Below are 21249 nucleotides of genomic sequence, written 5' to 3' on the forward strand. Positions count from 1 at the left end.
ATCCAGCCTCGCGAGTTTAAAGGACAAAATTAAAGAAACGCTGTTAGCTTGTGGCGATAACGAGAAACAAATCTTTCACTTACATAAAAACGAAAAACGTCTTATAGATGGGTGTACAGTGTCTTATTGCATGGCTTTGGTAACAAATGTTTTCAAAATTAAGACTACCAAACTTTGAGTGAATAAAGAAGGAAAACAGAGTAAAACATATGTCAAATATAATAAATTGTATTAATAATATTTTTCACTTACATGAACGGAGTAGCCACCACATTTTCATTTTCTGAAAAAAGAAGATTTTTATGAATTATTTAGAATGAAAATCATGGAAAATCTGCAACAAAACGATTTTAAAATTACAGGGTGTAATCATTAGGAACCTTACGATGCACCAAGTTTTTAATATATGTTTAACGTTGTTCTGTCTTTTCGTGGAACTTCTCCTTGTCATGACGTCAATATGTATTATACATATTTAAAATCACTGTTTACATACCGTTCAGTTCAGGATTAATTACATTGTTATTCCATGTCATATCAGGTTACAATGCAGCGTATTTGATTTGGCAAGGGAGGAGGGTGCAATTGCATTAACATTGTTCGCCAACGTAACATCCAATGTAGCAAAACCAATTCATCATCTACTGCTAACATCACACAATCAGTTCCGGGTACATTAATAGTGTGGTCATGTTTCTGCACCTTATTCAATAACGACCTAGCAAATTCATGGACGCAGTTCAATCCTTGCAGATAATCTAGTCATTTAAGCCACTTCGAAAATCTCTTACACGGAAGAATTAAGGATACTTCTTCATTTCATGTCTTAACACGATGATTTCTCAGTGATAAAAATTTAGATGACTACAATTACAGGCAATAAGTGTAAATACGAAGTCTCTAACTACCAGAAATTAATATTTTTAAATATTACTGTAGCTAACAAATATGTCAAAATGGTTTTAATGATTATCTTACTCTTTAAAAAATTAATACAATAATCCTCGTTCTTACATAGCCTGTGATATAGCTAATTGAATTAACTAGAATAGTGTGGTAAGAAAGAGAACGGAATAATAATAGGAAATCCTATGTTTAGATGGGAGGATAACATTAACACGTACTTTAAAAAAAAAACAGGGTGTGTGGATCTGGATTGGATTAATTTGGCTCAGAATAGGAATCATTTTTGGGTTCTTTCGAGTTCTATAACAGGAAAATAATACGAACTATGCCCCATGAAATTAGGAAACACAATATTTGAATGATACAAGCCTGTGATATTTCCATGAACAGTAACAGAAACCATAGTATCAGATAAGAAAAACTAAGATCCATCTCACACTAAACTTTATTTGTAAATGAACTCGACTCAAAAACCAGTTGTATTGAATCGAATTGTAAGCCCTGTTCATTTAGTTCAAGGGCCTTGAAATATTAATTTATATGGACGATCGATAAGGAAGGTCGGTGGGATTCAGAAAGACCTATATTCATTTTAGCTCCCTTCGTGATATCAACACAATCACTTTAATAATCTACTTGTTACATCAACTTCCGTTATGTCTCACTTTCTGTATGCTAATGTATCCTCTCTCGTGATTCATACCAATTAAGAAGACCTTTTTCTACGCCCCTTTTACATTTTTCAAAAACCCTGCCACATATCTGATAATTCCCTCATGGAATATTTTGTCCCCATTGTATGATATGGGTGTAGGTAGAAAAACTCCATCTCTGTTCCGTCCCTCTTTTTTTTCCCCCTGTGCGGTTGAGTTCCTCATGCAATTTATTTTGTTTCGTGTTCTGTACGATCATGTGAGGTTTTCATGTCGGATTTTTATCTCTCTGCTACCGCAACCGTGGTCGTCACCAACGCCGGTTGCTTGTCTGACGTTTCGTCCACCCACCCTGCTCCTTTCTGTTACTCCTCATGGCGGTGTGCGTTTATTTATGTGATTGTTACACGCGATTCATGCTTGGTTACCCGCGCTTAACGTGGTTGGGCCTTGTTACTACACCGATGTTACAATGCGTCCAGTGGCGTGCAATTTAAAGGGTGACTTACACGCTTCGTTGCTTGCTTTTTTCCCCCTCCATGGTTTTTTATCCTTTAAAATCAAGGAGCTCGACCGTTACGCTGTTAAAGAAGTCGGATGAAAATTGCTTTTGACATGCGTGTAGACATTCATACAGCATAGGAATAATAATGTCTGCTGCGGAATGCGTTAACACTTTTGTAAGAAAGGTCATCACGCGCTTTGGCAGATGAATCCTGAGGACTCTTCCCGAAATACCAATTTTTTATTTACGAAAACTCGTTTTCGACATGGATGCGTTATGTTTTATACTTCCTCAGTTTCCTTGCCGAGAATAAGCATTTCAAACGCGAGAAAATTACAAATAAAATTTCCAATTCATTTATATTACCAAAACTGTGAATCGGAAATCTAATACAGGGATATTTTAAAGAAAAATAACCCAATTAAGATAAAGCGAAAACTTTTGGTACAATCTGTGGACAGTTTGCTGGAAGTAACTTAAGAATGAAGATTTCCGTCTTCTGGGTTGTTGCGCTGTGTAGTCTGGTCGATGTTTACCAACGTTTCGGAGGTCATACTGCCTCCGTCATCAGGGCGTATATTCATCGCCCTGATGACGGAGGCAGTATGACCTCTGAAACGTTGGTTAACATCGACCAGACTACACAGCGCAACAACCCAGAAGACGGAAATCTTCATACTCACCGCTGTGAGAACCTCAAGTCTAACTTAAGAATCTTCTGAATGGTGGGTCTTAGAAGAATAGCCAAGAACAAAACTATTTTGGCGGAAAAAACGAAAGAAATCAATTTCAACACCAATTGACTCCGAAGGTAAATAAATTTAGGAACTGGAAAAATTGACCGTGCCTTGCAGCTAAAGGAAAAAAGCGAAACAATTGACAAAAATGCTAATTTACCCTAATAACACCTTAGATCAGCATAACGTTTGTCTACAGCGACAACAGACATCACGCCACTGCAGCAAACTGGCGGTGGCTCTGCCCCGTGACTAGCCGCAACTAATATGCCATGCCTGTGTTGCGGGACTGCCACTGTCCTAGGGGACGGCACAGAGTAGCACGAAAACAACAGAAGCAAGTGGGCATCAAAAGAGAACAACGGATTGGTGGGAAAACAAACTGCCGTGGGGATATACAGAGTGAGCACAAACTAGCTATACAAATTTAAAGGGAAAATTAAATTGAAAGTGATGATATGCAAAGAATTGCATAGATTGGTAATATTGTTTGACATAAAGAGTTTCACTGGCAAAATAATTTCAATACGGCTGCCAGCTGTAACACGGCATATAAGCTGATATGCTATTCTCACTCACAAGAACTCCAGTAAATATGTTCTTCAGATCTTCAACATTTTTTTGTTAAAGGTGGTTTGGACATATTTGTCATTAACGACCCATATGACCTCACTCGCAAGTAGCCCACACACTATCTTCGTGTGACCAACACAACACCCTGTCCCAATAAAATGACTAAGCCAGGCATAAATCGGCCATATGCTAGGAACACGTTAGGCAGTCTCTGCATCTTTAAACCACAAAACACATTTAGCTCGTTCAGCGCCAGTAAACGTAGACGGTTTCGTATATTACTGGAGCCCAAGTGGTGGTGACATGTACTACAAATGACAAAAGACAAACCTGAACAACATACCCATCTAATAAATATACCATTTTTCTATTAAAATTGATGCATGTTCTGTTATAGACAGTGACATTTGAGATAGTATAGTTGCTTCATATTGTGATATTAATTAAAATAATTATTATATTTGTTTACCGTCAAATCACAATAAAATAGTTAGATAAGATAATTAAAATAATTAAAATATCATCTTATGTTCCATATCGAGCATTCGATTTACATCGGAACATTCACAACATGTTTCGGTTTATCAAACCGTCATCAGGTGTAAATTATAAACTTTTAAACTCAAATTACAATTATTTATAGTTTTTACAATTTTATAATTTTATCATCTTTCTCAGTATATTTTATGGAAGTTGTGTCTAGATATTATTAATATAAAATAACATTATTGTTGAGGTGGTGTTATTGATGTTTATATCAGTCATATAAATAGCAATCGGTTCAGATGTGTTCAGAGGAGAGATCCAGAAGTGTTACCATCTCAGAACAAGGTTCGTTATTGACTCTGTGAATGTTCCGATGTAAATCGAATGCTCGATATGGAACATAAGATGATATTTTAATCATTTTAATTATCTTATCTTACTATTTTATTGTGATTTGACGGTAAACAAATATAATAATTATTTTAACAGTGAAATTTGTAAAGCTATTTTTGCACACTCTGTATATAAAAATACATATTCATATATAGAACATAGGACGATTAGTGCAGGGATTCCTACGAAGTGGAAAGTTACTAGAACGGCTGTGGAGTTAGAGAATAGCATGGCGGTGTTCAGAAACGATGGGTCAATTTTATAGGCTCTTTGTGACGTCAAATGATGTTATTACTGCTTATGGATGATATACTTGGTATTGTGTACACACTATCTATTGATTTTTCATGTGTACTCGAATATATAAAACAATGGTACGACGACTATGACAATAAAATATTCATGAATTAGTAGTGTGTCTATTCTGCGCAGTATCAACAGGAATCGTGACATGTGGAAAATGTGTTTACTCAATAAGACAGCAAATAACGTAGCACTTTCAACCTGGCAAAGCGAGAGAGATACTGTCGAAGTATACAGAATGTAGCAAAGTAGAAAGAGGTAATGTAATAGGGGTTTACCACTCCAGAAAACACACATTTGTCGACGAGGATTTTTGAATCTGTAATTATTATAATACAGTGACCTGATAGGAAGGGGAGATTTTATGTAGGTCGATTATCAAGTTTTACCTTCGGCGAAAAGATTATTTGAACAAAATTTGTTTTCTCTTTTATTTTAGGAAGAATACAGAGCGTATAAGTGTTTGAGAGCAGGTTGATTAGGATAATATTTGGATCTAAGAGGAATAAAGTGATAAAAAGCTATAAAAAGAAATTTATATTAAGAAACTTCATAATTTGTACCGTTCACCAGATGTTATCAGCATAGTTAATTAAGGGGGATAAGAGAGCGGGGAATGTGACGATCATGGAGGAGATTGAAAAATAGTTTAGAAAACTTCGCCCAGAAGCCTGAAAGGAGGAGATTACTAGAAAGAAATAGGTGTTGATGGGAGAATAATATTAAAATAAACCTTAAAGTAACAGGCTTGGATAATTCAGATCAAACTTACGTTTCAAAACTCGTGTATGAATATTCGTAATGAATAGTCTTAATTTTCTGGATTCGAAATAACCAAGGTCATTTTAAGAGCTGGGGGAAGCCATAGTGAAAACGACACAGGTACTTTAGAAAACTGCGGATATGTCGACGTGGCAACATCGTCGTGGTTTTTACTGTGTATAAAGCGTGTGGTACCCTAAAGCTCATCCTAGATAAGAAAAATCCAATACTTGAGATTGGAAACACATGATTTGCAACATTCCCCCCCCCCCCCTCTAATAACCGTATTCTCCCATGCCCCCTGACGTTTGGGCTCATTCCGCCCGCACAACACCAACACCGCTGCTGTCTGTTCTTTGTTTGATATCCGCATGAAGGTACGTGTGGGCTTACACCTGTCTCCACTGGGCTGCTGCTACGTTCCGTTTCAGAACGAGCTGTGGTTTCTCTTAACCAAATTGTCGATCTGAACAGAGGGACGAATTGTTTTGTGAGCAGTGCGGTGTGTGCCTATAAGCGAATGTGTGCGCATCCACCATTCGCAGTTTACCAGATCTGACTAAATCGAATCGTACCGAATTGGAAAATTTCAAAGGGAACAGGAAAAAGTAAACAAAAATTTTCAGATGTACTGTACGCACTGTCGAATAGTTCACTACACGAATGGTAAATTCCGTTTGTCCACTCACAGATGGAGGATGGTAGGGGGTAGGGTTGAAAGGGGAGGAGGGGGGTTGAATTCTAATTACTGAAAAATGTTTCGCATGAGTAACACGGCAAACCTTTTTACTGTGGCCTATAGCCGGCAGGTATTTAAATGTTACCAACTGTTCCAATGTAATTCCACCTATTAGATAGTTCATACAATAAAATTTTAAACAAACAACTGTTTACAACAAAAAAATTCTCCATCAAGATGAAATGTAAATTTGTCACTAAATTTTTTTACCCGAAAGGTTGCGGTAATAAAGGCAAATCACAACAAACTGGTAGGGCAAGTCAATTATACCAGAACGCGCAGAGCATTTGTTTGTATTGTTATATTTTCATATTACAATTCCCGAAGGAAATTAATTAACTGTACTAACAGACTAGGTAGATATGTCCTACAATTAATCATACACGAGAACAAATAATTACGTCCGTATTGTCAATCTAAATGTTCACACTCGGTATGACGTAAAATCTTACAAAACTTTTCAACATTTTAACTCAGGGGGGTACAACCTTTTTTTCCTTCCTCGGGCTAAGAATGGTTTTCCCGTTTGACTGAAGGGCAAACAAACTCCTTCTTGAACTATATTTAAAAAATAACAGCTGATTTAGTTATCTTTAACAATACTTATTCTGAATTTACAATTACAATAGTATATGATCAAATATAAATGTTATTTAAATGCACATAAATTATTAAAGAGTTACACATTATTTACAAATTTTTCTTCTTCAACATACTGTATCTGGCAAAATTTTTATCTGACAAGCTTTAATTTTAAGCTAAGGCTTCAACGTCAACAGTGCGTGTGGCACTTTTACTTAAAGCTGCATATGAGATAAGAATCACGATTTATTTCAAAGCCTTACCAGAAAATAAAAGAAAAAAAGGAACGACTTTGTAGTAACGGGCAACAAATTAACAAATAATTTCGCAGGCCTAGTTATAAGTGGTTTGGAACCGGATGTGGCCCGCGGGCCACTAGTCATATCACACTGCTTTAACTAATAAACGTATCAAGTATGGTTGTAGCACTCTATTAAATAAATATCAGAATTGTCCAACACTGAATATTGGTCCACAAACTGCTTCTTTACTGTCCTATCATCACCGTCAATAACAACCCTCAAAGTTCCTACGAATACCACGGTGGAATGAAAATATTCAGCCGTACTCGAAAAAAGTGAGGTCTCACTTAACGACATGGTTGGATGTCGTCTGACAAACAGAACAGAACAGTGTCAGACTAAAGTGTTATAACACATAGCTCAAATCAAGAATTTTATCCCGTCTGTTTTGAATGGTCCAAGGCACGGACGCCTGGACTCAGGAAAGCGCCGATAACAAAAATGTGCAGACTAAATATTTTGCCATCAGTTTCCATCCACATCTCTGTTGATACGAACTTAACTATTTACCACGAATGTGCAGATCGGTATGACACGTGACATTCCTCTTGAAACAGATGGAAAGGAAAATTAACACTGCTCCCAGAAACAGCGGAGGAAGGCACTAAAGAAATTATTAACGGCGAACGCATGAAGAGCTATGCTAATGAAGAAGTGGTGTTTTAATGCGCCCTTTCAGCCCCGGAGAGACCCTGGCGCGCCGTGAGAACAGTTAATAAGCTTTCCTTAATGAACGTCGGTCTCTAGAGCAACTACAAGCCAAGAGACAGTGGCGGTACGGTTGAAGCAATTGCGACAAGTGTTCCATGGGGAAGCACAACATCCTCTGCGAGAAATACTACCTTGTTCTCCCTAAACACACTCGGACTTATACTTCTGTCGAGTTAGTTCTGCTGCGTACTGTTCCTGAGGTGGGTTATGCGGTATTTTTTTTAAAAAAAACCCTGTATCAGGTACTGAAGTTAATTAGTGTCGCACAATATGAGTGGGTGATAAGTATGGTGAAATTGGAAGGGCGCTAATGTGACGTATTTAAAGGCAAAGTGTTCCTATCATGTAATCCCATTAACGACGAGTGCATCCGTGTATTGTACTCCAGTGAAATAAAGATCTCTGGACAGCATATAGATTTCTTTTGAACTACCAAGGAAATTTAAAAGGGATTAAAATAATCTTTAGCCTTTTAAATAATGAATATTGAACGGTGGAACATTACACTGCCCGTAATATAAATTCCAAGGAAAGGCTTGTAATATTTTAAAAGGCATTAACTCATAAACAACTAATAAAACATTTCATTATAACTGATTTACTTTCACTGTATTCTCAGGAATCATGTCTGATTGAAATCAAAACTCGTAACGGTGAACTTTCACGGAAAATAACTGAGAAAAAAAAAACACGAACAATATCAACACTCACATAAACTATTTTTTTATAATAGGTCACCAATACTTTCTCCTTGATCAGTTGCAATGTTCCATTTACGATCTTTACCAAAGGATATAATTTAAATGTCTACAAATTGTAGTTAAACAAACTACTACAGTTCTTTCCAAATGTAGTGACCTACTTATGGTAAAAATATCCTATGCAATCTGTCCCTACTTATATCCTCCTCCATGTATTCTCAATGAAGTTTAGTGCTTTTCGACACCAGAACATAAGTAACAATTCCAAGAATTACAAAACCGATTTACAAGAACTTCTCGTGCATAGTGGAACAACACAGCAGTGTGAGTATTGTAATTGCCACGTGACGCGAAAATACATAAATTATAACCTACGATTTTGTACAACTAGAAGTAGTGGTTTGTGGTCGCAGAAGAAGAAGAAACAATAGAAGATAAGGAGACGGAAGAGAAGGAATAGCAGAAACAAAGAATTAAGCAAGACGAGGCAAATAACTCGAGTGCTTTTCCATCTCTACACTGGGGACAACCGAGGATGGCTACGACTCCAGTCATATAACATGAACCTAGGAACCCAGTCGGCAGCTCACTTAACTTACTACACGTAATTAATTAGAAATTTTAAAGCTCGGGGTGAGGAAACAAGGAGAGTACGAAGAGAAAAGAGAGAGAGAGAGACAGAAAGTAGCTACACCAAGCCAACTTAATTAACAAGAATTAGCACCTAAACCTGCTATTAGTGTCGTGATGTCTTTAATGATTTATTAGCACACGATTTACAGTACCCTTTCGTTTCTTGTAGTTGAGTGAGACATGTTATTAAGCAGTCGCTCAGCTTCTACATCTCAGCAATGACAACTTTATCCCGCAGTCGATTACACGCTCCAGTTACGAGTTGAACACGAATACATTCCGTCGAGATACAAAGAGACTTGAGCAGATTTGCTTCAAAATGAATAGAATGCAATCACTCGGTGCTCACGCAAATAATAATGCTGTAAGTATGACAAAACTTTTAACAGGTTTAGTTAGTGAACTCAACGGCTTAAATGACAGGCAGCTTCGAGTAATTCGTATAATATGACAATATGAAGTGATCATATTTCTACTGGAGTCCAGCTTTATAAGACCCTCAGAGCAAAACTGAAGGCACAGAAATTATAATTTTACTTCATAATGTTAAGCAGTAATGTTCAATGAAACTATGTAGCTGATGAAGCGCCATTAAATTGAATAAGAGCCTGTAAATAAATCAAAATTACACGCTTAGACGGTTTAAGAGAAGGTGTGTGGTTATTATAGGTCATTTTTATATGGAACAGAGTCATTGCCCTGATGGCGGAAGCGATATACATCTCTGAAACGTCGGTAAACTTCCACCAGTCTACACGGCGCAACAACCCACAATACGGCCATCTTGAAATTCTGAAACTATCAAAATTGGCCACATCTTCCTACCATCTTTCATTTACCTTATATATATATATATATATATATATGTATATATATATATATTTTGATGTTTTCGTTTTACTTTGTTTTATAGACAGACAGGAAGGAACAACCCACGACACTCAGTCCATTAATTAATCAATATAAGTTTGGAAATTACCTGTTCAAATGTTTAATTAATCCAGGTATCAATAATATATGTCCTATTCATATCATCTTCGTACACATGCAGGGATTTGTCAACTTTTATGCCATGTTGTTATTCATGAATACCCGTTAAAATACTGCAGAATTTGTAGCTTTTATAGCAAAATATCGAAAAATACGCTTTGTTCCAGTATTATTACAATATTATGTTCGTAATGCAATAACTGATTATCCCTTTGCTTTCTGTCGTAGTTGATGACCAGAGGATAAAATTCTATACTCGGTTTATATTTACATTACTACATATACAGTCCTTTAAAAATGTATCTGGTCATATAACAAGCGAACCTCGTGATACATACGAAATTTTTGAGAGTTATCATTTATAAACTGCAGTAGCATCACGAGAAGATGACTGTCTTCTGGGTTGTTGCGCTGTGTATTCTCGCAGAAATTTACCGACGTTTCGGAAGTGCTTGCTACTTCCATTATCAGGGATCTGATGATGGAAACAGACAATTTTGTTACTATGTGATACTAGGATAAATATCGGAATCGGTTGGTATTGAGGATATTGGCGATAATAAATTCAAATACGGGAAACAGTACAAAGAATGAAATAAAGAATATGTTGGAAAACATAATGACGAGTGATTTCAAGTCGGCGCGTCGGCGAGTAAAGACGGCAGCTTTGTCAACGTAGAGTAGCCTCATAGAAATGGTCCACTAAGTCCTAAGTCACGTTAAAGATGATCACGTAGCCTATTCAGATAGTATAAATGATTCCTGAACGAGAAGAGAACTGAAAACCAACGCCTACGTTCTGTGGTCTGTCTCAGGTTTACAGGACTGAGGTTACAAAACTTTTCAATTCACAATTTCTTCTCTAACTCAAACGATGAGAGACGTTTTGGGTCACCACAGAAGTAACGGTTCTGCAAAGGAGCATGCCTCTGTGTACCAACCAGTTCCACCTTGGTACAAGATTTTTCGGTCCATTGTCCTGCTCTAACAAAAGTGATGATGCAGATAAAGGATCGGCACACTTGAGACAATTCCCTCCATCCAGTGGACAGTCCCCCCTTACTCCTATTTTTTTTTTACCCTTAGCCCTTCGCCCTGAATCCGCAACCGCCACGACTCATCAACTCATGTTTGAAGGGCCCTAAGGGGCAATCATAGCTGAGATGACGTCATGTGAGGGAGATGGAAGTAGTGTCGGCATGATGACGGGGTAATTTGATGGGCGCGCTACGATTCGTGTAATATGGCGTTACGGTCGAAGCGAGATATTGAGGGTGGCGAAGAGACGCCTTTTGTTAGTAATATATGTATACAAAGGAGGGAAGGATATGGTAATAAAGTGGGAAACGGGGATATTAAACGTAGTGACAGGAAACTGAAATTCTTAGATATAGATTTTGTGCAAAAAAGACACCTAATTAACACGATCAATAAATTCGATTATTTACGGAGTGTTTATTTTATAATATGGCCCCAGGTCAACGGCACCGGACAAAGTTAACTATTACATAGATTGAAAATGAGTTATTAATTTCAACGAGCTCTATTTGCTAGGGCATGTGTTTATTTTCAGTTGATTGTTTGCTTTTTACGACTGTATTTGGTAAAAAAAAGTACTGACTGCTTTTATATTTGCACGAAGTTATTAACCAATAATATAAGTAAGGTAAATTATGTGTTTGAAATAATTATGCTACATGGGGGTAGGTCCGCAAAATCCACTATCCTTGTGCATAGGCTGATACACAAATATGTTACATATTTGAGTGTTATTATACAGTTTCCAATTCTTCGTTATTCAGTGAAATCCGAGAACAAATTTGAATGCGTTACACAAAACGAAGTAATCGGCCAAAGAGATTTCGTTTCATGTTCCAATGATTGAGGTCAATAAAATATTATTATTGTTATTATATTATAATATTATAGTATTATTGATGGGAAGGACGCGGCCTACATTTCGCCAGTTACGACTAGAATAAAATAATATAAGAATTATAACGAAAATAGGCCTACATTTAAAGAAAAAAGAATGATCACCTTTAATCCTCTGAAGCACGAAACTAATCTAAACAGAATTTAAATATTCAGCTCGTACCCCCAAAGTAAACACAACACTTCACTATTACAAAGATCGTTTGATTAATGGTGTTTAAGAGAACAGTGTTGTCTGTTCTGAAGATGGCAAGTGTTTTTTCCCCCGAAACGTTGATATCTACCTACAAGACTAATGTGTGTATTATCATCTCTTACGTAAAATGCGGACTTCTAAAATATCGCAGATAGACTGACAGAAAGGGCTTGCTTATTGTCCCAAAGTCTAATTTTAAAGGGATTACCTCACACCCTGCAGTAAACTTGAACCTTTCCTGCACAATATCCCTAACAGATTCCACTTCCCCCTAATTAAATCGACCTACAACTACCACCACCACATCCCCTTACACTGAAGTTGAAGCTCATATGAAATAAGCCACCCCTATGGTGATGTATTTATCTGTCCGTCACGTGGCAGTAATACTATCTCCCTCGCAACCCTCGTGATTTTCGCCCTCGAACCTTCTGCTCAGTCAACGCAGATCAGGGGATGATAGGGGAATCAGAAGTGGTTGCAGCAGCTGAAGAATAAGGGGGAACATAAGAGGAGAAAACGCAGGGCGAATACAGAAAGGGAGCTGGGGGGGGAAGATTATAAACATTGGGGTCCAACGTATGAGGATGACAGGGACAGAAGTTCATGAGCACGGAACAAATGTTGTGGAAATTGCAGCCCATGTCCTCAGCTCCTAGCTTAACTAACTCCATAGAGCGGAGTCCTTCTTGGCAAACTCATATTACGCTCAGATAGTCAAGAAATTCCTCTCCTCTAATGAAACTCGAAGATTCATTAACGTATTCATATAATCTCTACACTGGCCCCCAACCTGAGCCATATGAATCCAATCCATATCCTCCAACCCTATTTCCCTAAAATCCAGTTTGATGTAATCCTTTCATATATGCCTAGGTCTTCCGACTAGTCTCTTTATTTCAGGAACTTCAACCAACATTTTGTGCCAACCCAACCTAACCTAACCTAACATCTGTGGCACTCCCAGCAATACACTCAGGAGTACTCCCAATTCCCTCCGCCTACCGGGGCTACTGAAGTAACGTAATCTAACCCAACTTAGCCTAACATTTTAAGTCCACTATTTTGTGAACACGCGGCTAGAGTAATATTCCCTTACAAATCTACAAGATTATGGAATTCGGCTGGAGAATATAAAATGGAGACAAACTGCATGAATCTGCTGTTTGTGATAACTGCCGATTCTGATGGCAATGCCAGTGGTTTTGTGGTTGTATAAAATATCCCTAATAAATTCACGGTCAGAAGACATGTTAAATTTTTTTGGTCGACAAAAGACAGAAATATCTACAGGGCAGTTTACCAAATCGCTTTACCTGTTCTTTTGAAACGCACATATCGGTAACTTCTGACTGAACTTAATGGCTGTCTGGAGAATGTGTGTGTCACGCGTTCAAATATCGATGTGATCAAACTCAAGGTTCGATATAGCATATTAATTTGGTCATCGTATTTGCTTGCTGTTTTAATGTATTTAAGCAATTTAATGTAAGTTCGAAATATATCCATTCTGATGGACTCTAAACCAGTCATCAAACCAAGTAAAAGAACGCGTTAAAGCCACAAGCAGAAGTCAGATTCGTTATACCTTCAGTTCCTTCCACAAAATAAGTACATCCTACAGTTCTTCGCTCCCTTTAAAATACGTACGAAACATGGCCGCCGGTACGTACTTTTTCGTAAAACTGTGTGTACTTTTTGTATGCTAGCATGGCTGAATATTGGTTTATTTTAAACTGTGTCTTTATAATTTTTCAATCATTGTTTTCATTCAGTGCTATATTTTAAATTGAAACTGGCGGTTAACACTCTCCAAATCCGATTTTAATGGCATTTTCACATGAAATCTGCGTGTCATGGTTTGTTCACACACCGGTGGTGTGGGAGACTAAATGTTTTTACCCCTTCAACAAATCGAAAGTGTCGAAGTAGTCATATGACGTCATGAACTATTTGCGTCTATAATAAATAAACTTCAACTTATCATTTTAAATAAACGCAGAGGGCAAATGTAGGGAAACCTTTTCGTATTTCAAAACCAGTTTTATGAGTGGCTAACATCACGAAATAAATACATTGTAGTTAGGAAACGTTAGGAAATATGACACAGAACAAAAATTCTGGAACGTTCGCTCTCTTCTTGACTGTATATTTCTAATACCAAATTCTCTTTTATAAGTTAAAGGGAAGAATATCTGTATGGGGATTCCCCGTGCAAGAATTCTCCACCCAGATATTCGGTGACCAAATTTTATACTGCGGTATATAAAATCGTATTAGGCCCATGTTTTTTGAAAAAAAGTAAAGAAAAATAATGATATTAATTTTGACATACGACATTAATTAATTCTAATGTTTTATGTTGCTTTGTGAGAAAAATACAATGAAACAAAAAATAATTCATTTATCCATGGCAAACTATGTACACGTGATTCTATACAACACGTTCGTAGCTTTAGTAATTAAACAAAGATAATTTGAATATTATTTCCTGCTTTGTTACACTTCTCAATACAAATATGTTTAAAGCAAAACTTTAGATTATCCCATCATTCCTGACGGGCAATTAGCTAATAATTTACACCAATCAATTAAGACTTTCTCTAGTTGTCTCAATGTACTTATATTTACGAAGAAACTACTGATTTTCTTCCCTTGCCTTATAATCTGGCTCTATTAGTGCAGTGAGAAGTAAGTTATGTCTGATGAACGTTTTTGTACTAGTACTGCTCTTAGTAAGCAATGTTTCAGCTTCCTCTACATCTCCACTATATTTTATTTCCACTCTTGAAAATTGAGTGCGAGCGAAGTGGAACCCCTGTGTTCGGTGGTGTCGGCGAGGGTGGGATGGTTGGGGGAGGCAAGCCGAGCGTGAAGCTACCCCGCAAATTACTAACTAATCGCTTAGTTCCGCATGGAAAGACCCCGAGCCTTGCAACGCATCACATTAAAGCGCCAACACTCCGGCTGGATTGCTGCATGATGTGAGGAGGGAGGGTGCAGAATTAGGGTAAGAGGGAGGGCAGGAGGGTACCCTGGATGATTCTGTTATTTCGCAGGGTCATACAGGGTTGCACATGAAAATGTCAACACTCAGAATTATAAATTATAAATCCACACATGGCGGAAAATGAAATACTGATGCCTCTCCAATGCAGGGACTAGCACGTGCGTTTCCTAAGAATACTCAGATAATTTAGAGTACATTTTTTACATTTTCAGATTTTTTCAAATCTGTAAATGAACAGTAGAAAGAAAGAATCAGACTTTTAAAGTTCAGTACAGTACAATATTACTTATGGCTCTAAATTCATATTTCACAACGGATAATAGTAATTTTTTTATTAGTATATAATTAATTTTGACACTCATATTCGCATCTCTGTTGTCGACAGAAAGTCGTTAAATAACCAAAAAGGAACAAAAGAATAAAACTGTATTAATAATCCTCGTTACTGTTGTTAATATGTTCACATAGCTAATCGGATTTGGAAGTGTTTCGTTCCAATAGAACTGTTCTAAATAGAAATATTTTATTCTCGAATTTCTTGTTAACAGAATTCGTAATTCTAATTTTTCGATTATACCAGATGGAAAAAACATACATAATGAAGAACGTCATAGTTTGTATTCCTAGCGTGAAAAGTTGAAAAGAAGGGGCTATTTGAGTGACCCAATCGTAGATGGGAGGATAATATTAAAATGTACCTTACAGGAATAAGTTGAGAGAACGTGAACAGGATTCATCTGGCTCAGTATAAGATCCCGTCATGGGCATTTTTGTGAACACTGTAGTAAACTTTTCGGTTCTGTAAAAGGCAGGGAATTTCTTGATTATCTGGACGTCTATTAGTCTCTGATAAAATCTTTCAGTCATGTGATTATTTTAGCTTTAGAATTGTCTATTGTATTTTATTAATGTGCGTGGAATATATACATTAGAAAACCAGCTATTCGGAATAGTAGCCTATATGGAACACTATGTAGACCTATAGTATTTTCTACTGGATATTGACAAGACGTGTTCATAATAAGAAGTGTCAGCTGATATCGCATTGCATACTTCCTGCATACATTTTATATTGCAGCACTGAAAACGTAAATCAGATGAAATGAAACCTTTTGTATCATTAGCGTAAAATAAATATAATATGGATAACAAGTTTAGAAAGCGGACGGAAAACAAACCTACTTATTCATCACCTATTCCCAGCAGATACAGAGTTGGCTGGTGGTAATTTACAACACAAACTGACGAGCCATAAATAAAATGAGCATAGTATGCATGAATGCTTATCGGAATTAGTATACAATTGTGGAAAAAGAATGTCGCCTGACTTGTATCAAATCGGCCTTCAGTTGCATATTTTTAACGTAACACGTCATTAAATACGAAGACCTTTATCTCATCGTATTGCATGAAAACAAAAAACTATAAGAGAGAAAAACGCACGTTTAATACATTAAACATTATCAGGTAGTTACAGAATAAAACATTTAAAAGTTAAAAAAAAGGTAAGTATGATCTGAGATTATTGCGGCCCTGAGTGTAATGATGTCCTGGGTTTTGGTGCGTTGCTGACTGGTCGATAGACGCTTACATTTCAGGGCTCAAGACCAGTCAACACAGCGTCAAAATCCAGAACATCATCATTAAAAATATATAATATTTTTTAAATAGCTGAATACCGCGTTATTTCTGTTTTGTAAACGGGATTATATGTATGAAGATTTCTGTCTTCTGGGTTATTGCGCTGTGTAGTCTGGTCGATGTTTGCCAACGTTTCAGAGGTTATACTGCCTCCGTCATCAGGGCGATCGCCCTGATGACGGAGGCAGTATGACCTCTGAAACGTTGGCAAACATCGACCAGACTACACAGCGCAATAACCCAGAAGACAGAAATCTTCATACTCATCGCCCTGATGACGGAGGCAGTATGACCTCTGAAACGTTGGTTAACATCGACCAGACTACACAGCGCAATAACCCAGAAGACAGAAATCGTCATACTCACCGCTGTGAGAACCTCAAGTCTTACGGGATTATATGTACCTTTTAGAAGCCATGAAATGTCACCCCTCCAAGTATTTTTTTTTTACTTAGTCATACATAACTATTCATATCATTTTAATTCAACACTAAATGATTTCTGTATATAGAATGTCGTTAACAGCCAACGAAACTAATCAGAAAAAAAATCTACAAGAAGTATGAATGCCATTATGACTCCCTGCTTGCCCACAAAGCCGTGAGAAGAAATTCTAAATCACCCAGAAGCGAATTTTCTCAGTTCAGCCACCAGAATTCTGACAAGGGTATTGCTTCTCGTACTTGAGTCTTCGTTGTTTCACATCAACTTCGTTTAAATAAGCTTTACAATATACATGTTTGTTAAAGGGTTATAAAAACAATTCCACAGACCGGAATAAATAGCTATTAAGTACATGGACCACCACGGAATATCAATGAATATAATTAAATTAAACGATATAAATTATGGTATTCTGTTTAGACTTCAGAACCATTTAACTCGTTTTCAACAGAACGTGACCAACAGAGTTAATTACCCAGGGTATGAGCAGGGGGATGAGGGGTATATGGATGAGTAGGTAAGTGTTTCGAAATGGGAACGGGGTGTATTATCGGCACGACTGGAGGAAGGGCGACATTCAGAAGGGGAGTTAACTGTGTCAGTAGCGAAACATGCAGATGTATGTGGATAGATCCCTCCGCTTTCAATTCACTGAACGTATTAAAAAAGATTTTTTAAAAAAAATATATAAAAAGAATGGAGCAAGGCATTCAACGACTGGTAATATATTTCAACTGGCGTTTTATGATTTGCATGACATCTATAAAACTACACAGAGCAACGTCCCAGAAAAAAAAAAGTCTTCGTACTCGCCGCCGTGAGAACATGAAAACTCGCCAACATTAACCCTTCAACCCCAATGATAACTGTACATCCCATCTGCTTTCGCAATCATTAACTCTTCATTTTGTGTTATAAGATTCTCACGGTAAACATCGATTATTTTCTTTAACAACGTTAACCAGTTGATTTTTGTAATGGTGATGTGTTGTATTTTCTTTGCGGTACGGACTCAATTCTTAAATATTAATTATACGAGGTTCAGTTTCAAAGGGTTGAGGTTAATCTGGATAGACGTTCTTGTACATTAATTTTGGATACAGTTTAATTAGCTCGATTAGGTTTCTGTGTATTCAAATTTGAAATATCGCTATGTCTTAAATCTCTCTTTGGTGAAACTTTTTTTAAATTTCTGTCTATACTAGAAGGCTTAAATACCTACCGATTCCTGGATAAATACTATTTAGCAGGAATATAATTCAACCATTGGGCTGGGGCGGAAAAAATGGCTGGCATAAATTCACTACTGAGATTCCTGTCGGTATTGGATCAGATGTCTGTGCTGGGTGTACTAATTACGTAACATGCTTCAATACAGCCACTGAACAGAAACGTAAAGTATAAACGTTCCAGCGAACCCATTCCAGGCGTTCCTACAATTCCCTTGCTAATGTTACACATTGCAGCTACTTACGTGAGCAAATATAAACAAAGATTTTTTGTAAGTTTTTGTACACCGAATTTCCCCAAGTAGCATTAGGATCCATGCAGGTCTTGCGCAATTATTATTCTTGAACACTGACAGCAATATATATATATATATATATATATATATATATATATATATATATGTGTGTGTTTGCAAACACTTAAGTCATTGATTAAAACACAATTAGTACATTCCTTCCAGTTATCAACCGAGAACAAGGTTTGACAATGTTCATGCCTGCAAACCAGAGAATTTACGAGTTTAAGTTTGAAAAGCGTAATAACAAAACACGATGTTTAGACACGAAATATAATAAAAATAAAAATCCTTCTCCTCTTCTGAATTAAATACCGATCAAATCTCAACAACATTATGGTTTATTTGCATATTTAAAATTGTATTCGTTATTTTTAATTATTTATCACCGAACGTCGCAGACGAGTGGTTAGAATTCCTGAGGTTCGGCTGTCCTGACTGAGGACTTTTGTGATTTTTACTCAGTTCCTATAAGCAAATTCCAGAATAGTATTTTAAATCAGACCTCGAACGTTCGTAAAATAAACAGCAAACTAACACGTAATACATTTATTTGTCATTAATTTAATTCCTCAAGTCCATAAAATCAAAATGCCTATTCGCCAGTGTCCCTGTCAGTAGTTCCTTAACTCATTAAAGCTTAGTGGTAACTATAAGTACCACCTGCTTTAACAATAAGTAATTCCGCATTTTGTATTTATGAGTTTCGTGTGGTTCATCGAATAAAAAGCTATTATTACCTTAAAAGGCATTTAACAGTTTATCTTTATAATGGAGACGCGTTGTGCTTTCTTTGCCGTCCGGACTAAATGATTAAATATTATGTAGATGAGCTTCAGCTTAGTTGAAAGAGTTTCGTTGGTACAAACTTCATAGAAACGCCACTCGAAATTACTAATTTAGTGAAATACGAACTTGGGGGGAAATGAAGCAGCACTACAAATGAATACACGGTTTAAACATTTTGTGAATGTACAACAAACATGATTAAACTAATGTAAAAGAGCTCTTACTACACACAACAAAGACTGTACATAACGCAACGGTCTCTGTTCGAATTACAGATTTGTTTAATAGTTTTACGAATTATTGCATGGCGCGTTAAATGTTTATTGAGAGATTATAAATATTTCCATAAAATTTTACATTAAATTCTACTTCTTTGTTATAAAAATGCACGACTAACGACTGTGGAACTATTAGGTTCGCTTTACTGATTCCATGACGATAAATCACGTTCATCTACGGATAAATATTACGGATAACTATTAGTATAAATTGTAGTTGTAATATCCAACAATATTTTCCTCAAATTTACTGCTTAGCTCGAGTATTATTTGATGTTACATTCTGCTTCGTCCCTGAGGAAACGTTCATACTAATGCGATCACTAATATCACTTCACGACCTACATACAAACATTGGCTTAAACATAAATCATACAAGCATAAACAAACTGCCGACAACATTCAGTTGTTTTCGTTTTAAAAATTAACATGATGGCATTTGAAACTTCGAATCTCATACTGTTGTTTGCATTTTCAGCAATGAACGCTTGCAGGAAGGCAGTTGTGTTTGCAAGCGGGAAGTCACCCCATCGAATAAGTACACTCCCCTCGGACAATCTCAAAAGATTTCTGTGGTGATCGCTTGAGATTCTTTGCAGATGTGGAGAGTCCACACCTGTCAACAACGTCCTACGCCGGACATGTTTCCTGTCGCAAACATTTCCGTGTCCCGAAAAGTTGTTACCAGTCGGTACATTGTTTGTATTCGGGACTCCCTTGTCACTATACGCACTGTTACATGATTCACGAAAAAAAAATTCGATGCGGACCAGTGCACGAGAATACACCATATTCGTACCTGCATAGCTCTTAAGCGACTGTCATAACCAGCGGCCTAGCAACCAGGATGACCTTGACTGGGAGAGTCTATTACATGAGGATTGACCTGTTTCTGATTTAATTTTTTACATAAGTACGTATTACTCAAACAAAATATTATCATGTCATCGGCACTTCATTCATTGCCATCTATTTCCTGCTCTTTTAAAGTCTTCCAAATCGTCCAACATTTACATATTCACCCTAAAGATGGAAACTGTGATGTCTATCGAAACGTCAGATAATTATCAAAATTCGACACGGCTCATCCCCGTATGCCGAAGTTTTACATCGAATTCCAGCCGCAAAAACCTAAGGGACAATTATAACGAAGATATTTTATGAAGTGGATAACAGTCTAAGGCTTTGCATTCTCTGTTTTTGAATAACACGGCGTTTATGCGAATACCAGCTTACAGTAGAGATGAATCGGTAATATCACTGAACGGTATGAATGCTCGAGGGCGCATCGCCTTGTGTCGCCGTCACAGAAGTGTCACAGAGCGTGACACAGCAGTCAGCCTGCCGGGTGTTGGGGGCAAGACAATCGGTGGGCAGTGGGGATCGGACTGGGGTGCTGGATACATAAACCTTTGTGTCATCACAGTAACATGGCTTCCCTTTCCATCACCGCTG

General features: G+C 37.0%; 1 protein-coding gene across 1 annotated transcript in view; it reads right to left on the reverse strand.

Annotated features, from left to right (window-relative positions):
• LOC110830955 (transducin-like enhancer protein 3) overlaps positions 1-21249 on the reverse strand; it is a 324396-nt gene that overhangs the window by 283413 nt on the left and 19734 nt on the right. Inside the window, exon 2 of the mRNA XM_022066401.2 lies at positions 253-283. The gene's annotated coding sequence lies outside the window, so the exon portion shown is untranslated. The remainder of the gene's footprint in view (positions 1-252; positions 284-21249) is intronic.

The sequence above is a fragment of the Zootermopsis nevadensis genome, unplaced genomic scaffold (genome assembly GCF_977971745.1).
Source record: "Zootermopsis nevadensis isolate Lab colony 2312 unplaced genomic scaffold, Znev_1.0 Znev_ptg000008l, whole genome shotgun sequence".
In the NCBI taxonomy this organism is placed as follows: Eukaryota; Metazoa; Arthropoda; class Insecta; order Blattodea; family Termopsidae; genus Zootermopsis; species Zootermopsis nevadensis.